Below are 8,433 nucleotides of genomic sequence, written 5' to 3' on the forward strand. Positions count from 1 at the left end.
TATTTGATCAAATTATTTGTTGAAATGTCTTTGAGAGATATTTCCCAGATGACCTAGGATGAATTTGTAAAAGTTAGAAGGTTTAGGGTGAATAATGTGGGTCTAGCATAACAACACCCATCTCAAGAAGAGGAAATTTTAGGAGGACCTGGTCCTGTCGTTGATCCCTCATCCTCCAAGATGTCACTACTTTAGGATGTTCCTATAGTAGAGGAACCCTCACCAAAAGAAACCTTGTTAGAAGCAGTAGAAGCCTCAACAGGGGTTCCATCACAAACCCCAATTAGAACTAGGGCCACTGCACGGAGGGAGAAAGGTAAAGAGAAGCAAATTGACATATAGAAAAAGAAGGAGAAGGGGAAATGTGTGGAATGAGCCCCTCCTATCACAAAGAAAAAAATAATTGCAAAAGAAGATTCTCCTGCAACCACTGTAGAAGCTATAGAAATAACTGAAGAGTTAGATACAAAAAACCATCCTGCAACCACCGAAGAAATGCCTCAAAGAAGAAGTAGCAAGCTTCAAATAAAACCTAAAAATCAAAAGTAGTCAGAGAAGTTGAGTGCCAAAATTCTTGTTGATTCCCCAGAGAAAGAACCAAGCAGTCCTTACCAGGATGTTATTCCTCTATCCTCACCTATGGAGCCACATGAGGCACATAAACCTAAAGAACCTAGTAAAGAAGGAGATAAAGGGGAAAAAGAAGGGGAAGAAAGCCCTCATGAACAGCCGCAGGAAGGTGTGGGCTTGAATGGGCTTGACAACTTGGCCATCATTGTCGGGCAAATTGTTGAAACGAAAGGCCGAGCTAGGAAGTCAAAACTAGAGCACCAGTTCACAGACCACCCTCTTTTCTTACTAGCCATTCTACTACTCTTGCCTTCCACAGAGAATAGGAGCTAGAAAAAGAAAAGATGTAGAGACTTACTGAACAACAAAAGAAAGTGATTGAACAAAAAGATGAGGAAATTTCTCAACTCAAAAATAAGGTGGATATGGTAGTCACTATGATACCACAACTAATGCAGTGCAAAGCGCCACCTCGAGTCTACTCCCTGTATTTGAAAGAGTGGCATATTTGTTTTCAATTGATGAGAATTGTTAGAGACCTAAGTCCTTCTTTAGAAACACCTCGAGAGTTTTATCATGTCTATCAAACATCTCCTACAACCATCAAAATTTTTCTTTGTGAGTTCTATTTACATAATTATGTTGTTCCCGATGATGCTAACTAGATTCCCCTACTCTACATTGGGGATATTCAACTAAGGGATCTTATGTCATGGATTCAAAACAAAATAACAAGGGGAGAATAATTTAGGATACATGGGGAGGAGGAACTTGATCTCCCACTCATTGAGAGCTGAATCAAGGGATCTAAGATGACTCTATTATGATTGGTAGAAAATTTTGTATCGACCAAATTATGGGAATAAAATTCTACCCCTAAGAGAAGAGGTATTCAAAGAGTATGAGAAGATGACTATGGTTGAGCATTAGGTGGTAGTAGGACATTCAGTACAATGCTGGAATAGTCTACTTGATGAATTGAAATAGTCTGAGCCGCATTCCTTGTCAAATTATCATGTAGAACTAAGACAGGCACCCAAATATATACATTTGGGAAGAACAAAAGGAAAAAACTGGTTGCCCCTTAGCTTCCAGCCACCCATTCTTCTATGGCCACTGATGGATGTGGGGATAATGACCCTCCTTATAATGAAGCAATAGAGCACACTAGGTGGACACAATTGGAAAAAATGAAATGATTCTATTAGAGCTTGACTATAGGAGGTTCTAGACAGGTTACCCCTGAGAATTTCAGAATTAATGCTAGAATTAGAAACTTTCCTATTGCTGGAGGACCACCAAGAAGCTAGGTTAGGGGGTAATAATGAGAAAAAATAATGGCTTCATTTTGTCAGATTTTTTCATAGAACTCTTTCTTTGGTCATATGTTTGGGTAATGTATGGGTCATAGGACTTTCTTGGTTGTGTCTTTTTGGTATTTTTGGACCTGATTTATCATAGACCTAAGGTTGTTATCTAATGATCTTTGTACAGTCAATCTATGCAAATTATCTTAATTAATCTTAAAATATGGTTTAATTTATGTTATGTTTTTTATTAAGGAAAATCAGGTTTTAAGGGACCCGAAACCCGCTTACATATCAAAAAGAAAAGCAATTAGAGAAACTAGAGAAGACAGAACAAAGAGAGAAACGTTGCAAAAGAATAACACAAAAGACAATAGCCAAAGTAAAGAACAACAAAAGGCCAGCGAGAGATTGGCACACCTAAAACAAAATTACATTTCAAGTGAAAATATTTATAGTCTCTTATGCATCCTTGACCAGCATCATCATTGCATTTGCAGCCTCTTTCAGGTCTTTATTTTCTTGCATCTGTTGATTGTCTTTGGTCTTCAGCTCTAGCTCACTTGCATTTTGCCTAGTTCTACATTTGGAGGAGTTTTGAACAGAAGTAGAAGTCGGCTCGTCATCAATACTCATAGTTTCTTTATTTTGTTTATCCTTCTCCAGGCAAGCAACCATCACATTCATGTTTTGAGAGGACACCTTCAGCACAACCAAACTATGCTCCATGAATTTCCTCAAAGCAATCTCAGTTTTTTGAATCTGATTGTTTATCAGACCATTATCAAACTCACCCTTTTCTTTGAGAATCCTCACCACATCCTCGAAGAGCTTCAAATCTCCCTTTATAATCTCATTTTCCAGCCAGTCTAGAATTTTTTTTTCATCCTCTGCAACACTAGTATCCTCTGCATTGTCCTCTTTACCTTTAATGTTGATATCCTTAACCAAATTGTCAATTTTAAAATCCAGCTCTCTCTATTTTTCCTGAATGCTAGTGATATTATCAACCACCCACTTTTGGAAATTGAACATTTCCAGAGTGTTGTTTCTAGTAGCATTTAGAATGGAATCCACATTCTTCATATCCGGGGTAGAATCCTCAGACCTACGGTTTCCCTCCTCCATGTTATGCTGAGCATCATCCCTGTTATCTGAAACATAGGGTTTATCCTTCACCTCTGACTCTTCAACATCCTCTTCTCTCTGCTCATTAAATTTGTCCCCTTCCTCACCCTCAACCTCTTTCTCCTGCTCATTCTCTGCCTCTTCTTCCACCTCCTTCTCCTACTCCTACTCAAAACCAGCATTCTCTTCAATGTCTTCTTTAGCTTTTTCACTAACCCTCAATTTATTTTTAGCAAGAAGATTAGAAGAATCCTCATCAAAGTCAGAGCCATCATAATCCTCAGAAATATGGGCATTCTCCACAAGGGATCATCCTTATTATCCTTACCTTTACCCTTAAGATGCTCATATATTAACAAAATAAGACCTTGGTGAGCAATGGGGTAGGAATTAGGTTTCTTAGCATCGTTAGCCATACTATCATTAAGGGAGGAGGCCAAGTACAAGGGCAGAGAAATCTTAGAGCCATGGCGAAAATGGTTAAGGATAACAAAGTGGTAATTGTAGACTTTCGAAAACCTACCATCAACCGTAAGATACTCCATTAATACTTTCAACATTTTCTACCACAAAGATTTTACTTGGTCAGAGAGATAATAGGAAGCATTATCCTTTTTGGCAAGCCGAGCCCTTTCTTCTTCATTTTTGGGGAAATTCTTGATGGCTTCCACTGAGAACTTGCGGTCTCTGTAAAACTTGATGTCATCCTTCTGCAAACCGGTAACCTCAGCCACCAAATCTTCATCCACTTTCTAGGTCTGACGGAATAGAGTAACTTTATTTTTTTCCATCCCTTGGCAAAACCACGGGAAATAGACTTCTTGCTCCCATGTAATTTCTCCATATAATCGGTGAAACCATATCTGTGCAACCTTCTCCAAATTTTCCTTTCACCTTTCCAGCTATCACCGCTAGTAGGCTCTTTACGGTTGATATTTCCTCCCATAATGTGACATTTTTTCAAGTCGAAACTCTCAAAGGAGTGCAAATTGATCAAATTCTAAAGAACAGAGACACTGGAATCAAAAACCAAAGTGATTTTCTTGTTTTTCAAGTAGCCTTTTAAAATATGCAAATTAACCTAGCACTTAATATGATAAGGCCCTTCACACTGATACTCATTATCACAACGCCTAAGACAGGTAATCAACTGACAATCTGCCTCAGTCCAAAATCTATCATTAAAGTCCGAACCTAGAAAGGTATTAATGAAATTAATATTTACCATGGACTCTGTCATAAAATAATTGCTCTCAGAATTCATTCTTACATGATGACTCTCTGATATAATTAGCATCCTCCACTAAAATGACCCCCTCATTGGCTAACAAATCGGCTACCCTATTACCTTCCCTAAAGGTATGGGTAATAATCACACTATCATAGGCATCTAACAATTTTTTTGCATTATCAATGATATTTTGGATATTCCAAGAAGGAACAAATACTTTTAATAGCCTGAGTTATATTAAGGGATTCCCCCTCTAGCCAAATTCTTTTAAAATTAAATCTCTGAACAAGTTGAAGACATTTTAACATTTCCAGGGCTTCTTCCACATGGTTGTTTTGAACTCCAAAGGGAGAGGCAATCATAGCAAGACAAAAGCCATAAGAGTTTCTGATGACCCCTCCCCCTCCAACATTCCTTGGATTTTCTTTAGCTGCACCATCAAAGTTCACCTTAACCCAATCATGAGGAGGGAACCTCCACACAACATTATCTCTTCTACTCTTCATATTAGACTTCCAGACCTTGTGTATCAAATTCCATTCAGTTAGAATGCTTTTCTCATTATCATTCATGTCAATATAACTACACTGCTTGTTACTTTTGTGAATGGTATTGATATTTTCTTTAATAGTCGTACAAATCTTTTCAAAAACCACCTGAGAAAAGCACTTAGTCTCCCTAAAAATTTTATTGTTTCTCTCCTTCCAAATATGCCAATAGGTCATAGGAAGGACAAAGAACCAGAGGGTCTTAATCATGGGAAGCTTGGTAGGGAAAATCCAGTGCCAAAGGACTTCCTTAAAACTATTCTGCATTACCCAATCAACTTTCCATTGCATCCACACTTTACCCCAGATCTCCTAGGTAAAAGAATAGTGAATGAACAAATGATCCACAGACTCAGCCTCTTTCTGACATAACTCACACCTATTAGGAATCATGAATCCTCTTCGAACCAGGTTATCAATGGTAAGAATCTTGTTGTGAGTTGCAAGCCAAAAAAACATATTAACTTTAGGAATGAGGAATCTATTCCAAACTTTAGTCCATATAGGGTTGCAGACCTGAGTAGCTATTTTTTTATAAGCAGAGGCAACCGTAAAATTAGCCCTAGGATTACTCTTCCATAAGAAGACATCATCAGAATATTTCCTAACAGAAAAAGACAATAAATCATGTTGGAGCGAAGAAAATCCAGCATAAATCTCATCAAGTCTAACCCATTTATTCTCCTCCGAATAATTACATACCATAGAACCAAACCTCCTTTTACAATATTCAATGAAATGGCTGCAATCCTGATTAAAAAGAGGCACATCTTTGATCCAAGCTTCCTCCTAGAATCTGATTTTGTTACTTTTGCGAAGGACCCATCCATCTCCATCTTTAGCAACTTTAATAGATTTAATTATACTATTCTATATAAAAGATCTACCAGGGATATCTTCAGAATAGAGAAGGGATTGAATGGGCTGATTATGTATGTATTTGTCAAACCACACCCTACTCCAATCTCTCTTAATACCATATGCCCTCGAAATTTATTTGGCTAACAAAGCTTTGTTGAAAGGTTTAAGAGATTTAATACCTAACCCCCCATTGCTTTTAGGACAACATACTTTATCCCAGGCAACCAAAGAAATCTTTTCTTATCATCCACACCAGACCAAAGAAATCTTTTCTGAATTCTTTCTAAAGCTTCTACAAATTTGACTGGTATACTAAACAAACTAAGAGCATAAACAGGCAGATTCTGAAGAGTGGCTTGAAGAAGTTGAAGCTTACCAGCCTGCGATAACATAGAGCCTTTCCAACCAGCCAATTTTTTGTTGAACTTATCAATTAAAGAATTCCAGAAAGAGTTTGGAGGAGCCAAACCAAGAGGGAGACCCAAATAAGTAGAGGGAAGCAGCTCAACCGTACAACCAATTATGTTAGCAATCCTCTGCTACCTCAACAAGGGGGTGTTGATGAGGTAAATAGAAAATTTATCCCAATTAACTTGTTGTCCAGTAGTAAGGGAATAAGATCTAATATCACCTTTGAAGGTAGAAGATTCGCTAACAGAAGAATATCCCAACAATATTGTATCATCAACAAACAGTTGATGTGTGTAGAAGAAATTAGTAGAAGAGGGTTACAATCCTTTGATGGTCCTATTCTCTTTCAACTTTTGAATCAATCTGCTCAAACATTCTGCCAAAATAGTGAAAACAATAGGCAAGATTGGATCTCCTTGCCTAAGACCCCTTGAAGATTTAAAAAATCTGGACAGAGATCCATTAATAAGAATAGAAAAATCCGGTGTAGATATCAACTCTCTAGTGATTTTAATAACCTTCTCATCAAATCCAAAGGCCTCCATAATCCTAAAAGAACCTGTCATTCAACCCTATCATAGGCTTTTGCCAAATCCAGCTTGATGAGAAATCCCTCTTTGTTTGTAGCATTAAGAGAGTGGATATTCTCATGCACAATAATTATAGAATCCAAAATCTGCCTACCTAGGACAAATCCTTTTCGGTCCTCAGAGATAATAAGGGGAAGAACAAATAGAAATCTAGAAGTAAGAACTTTTGAAATTATCTTGTAAAAAGAATTACAAAGACTTATTGGCCTAAACTTACTGATAGAATCAACTCCAACCACCTTAGGAATTAGAGCAATGATCTTTTAGAACCTAGTTGCTATTCCAATTGCGAGGGCCAACAGACAGAAAGCTCTTTGATAATGATGTTAAGATGTTCCCAAAGGAAGATGTTGAGAAGGAGAAGCTTGTAAAACTTTACAAAACCCACATTGCCCCCTATCAAGTAAAGAGTTTTTGGCACAAAATGCTCAAAGTTATTATGGAGTATGTCTTGGTTTATGGGATGTTTTCTAAAGTTTACAATTACCACTTTGTTCTCCCTAATCACTTTAGACATGGTATTATGGTTTCTTTTCCTTACTATTTGACTTGTTCTCTTAATGATAGTCTGGGGGACTACATTAAGAACTCTAAGTCAAGACCTTTGGCTCACCAAGGGCTTATTTTGTTAACTTTTTATTATTGTGAAGCTCAGGCTAACAGACTGCAGGCTAATGTGCAAGACAATGATAGGGATTACATTTCTAGTGAGGGTTCTGAGGATTTTTCCTCCAAGGATGAGGCCGATGCCTCCACCCCCCAAAGAGGAGGGTTAGGATCCCCAAGAAGAAGGATCAAGAGCCCTCAGGGGAGGACATTACCACTAAGAAGGTGAAATCTAAGGGGAAGGGCATCAAAATTAGTTTATCTAATTTTGTAGTTGGAGGTGACTTGCCCCATCATATCTTTGAAGACCAAGAGTCAGAACCAATGGATTTGGATTCCCAAGACTTGTCGGATAAGCCGGTACCTATACTCAATATATTGGGCACTGCTAGAAGCTCTTTGATTGATATGTACAAGTTTCAGTGCTGGGTGCTCCATGAAATCAAGACTCTGTAGCTGAAGTAGAGGGCTATTATTGCTAAGGTGGAAGGGGTTCAAGAGGTTGTGGAGAAAGAGAATTGGGAGAATAACAATAACAAGGGGAAAGGTTCCATTTCTGAGACCAATGAATGTTCTCTATGGAAAGAGAGTGAAAAAACTATGATGCTAGAGTGCCTTAAGAAAAATGGGGAGGCCATTGAGTTATTTAGGGGAAGATATGATGAAAAGATTGAAGAGGTTAATAAGAAGATGTTGAAAATTGAGGAGGCACTCAAGAAGATTATGGAGAACAGTGCAGCTATTTTGAGGGTGTCTACTACCAATATTAATGTGTTGGTTTCTAGAGTGGAGAAGATACATAATGAAATAAACTTTGTGGATTTGGAGAGGGATGCTAGGGTTACAACTACTAAGGATACTCCATGAACCTTAAGGCAGACCAGACAAAGCTCTAAGGCTGTGGTGGATTCCATGCCATAGGATCTTCTTGACCTCAAGAAAGTTGCTAAAAATATGTTGATGCTAGAGAAAGAGGCCTCTGATGCCATACATTTTTTTATGTAGCTGGTCTTTGTTTCTTTTTGTTGTTGTTGTTGCTAGCTCCTTGGTGGCTTTTTGTTGTCTTTTCTTTGGCTACTGGAACTGTGTTGTTTTTTATATGTTGCAGCTTGTTTTGTCTTTGTGTCCTCATTCTAGTTTTGATGCATTAATGCTTTATCCTTGGTCTATGATGTAAGGGG

The sequence above is a fragment of the Cryptomeria japonica genome, chromosome 5 (genome assembly GCF_030272615.1).
Source record: "Cryptomeria japonica chromosome 5, Sugi_1.0, whole genome shotgun sequence".
NCBI classification, from domain to species: Eukaryota; Viridiplantae; Streptophyta; class Pinopsida; order Cupressales; family Cupressaceae; genus Cryptomeria; species Cryptomeria japonica.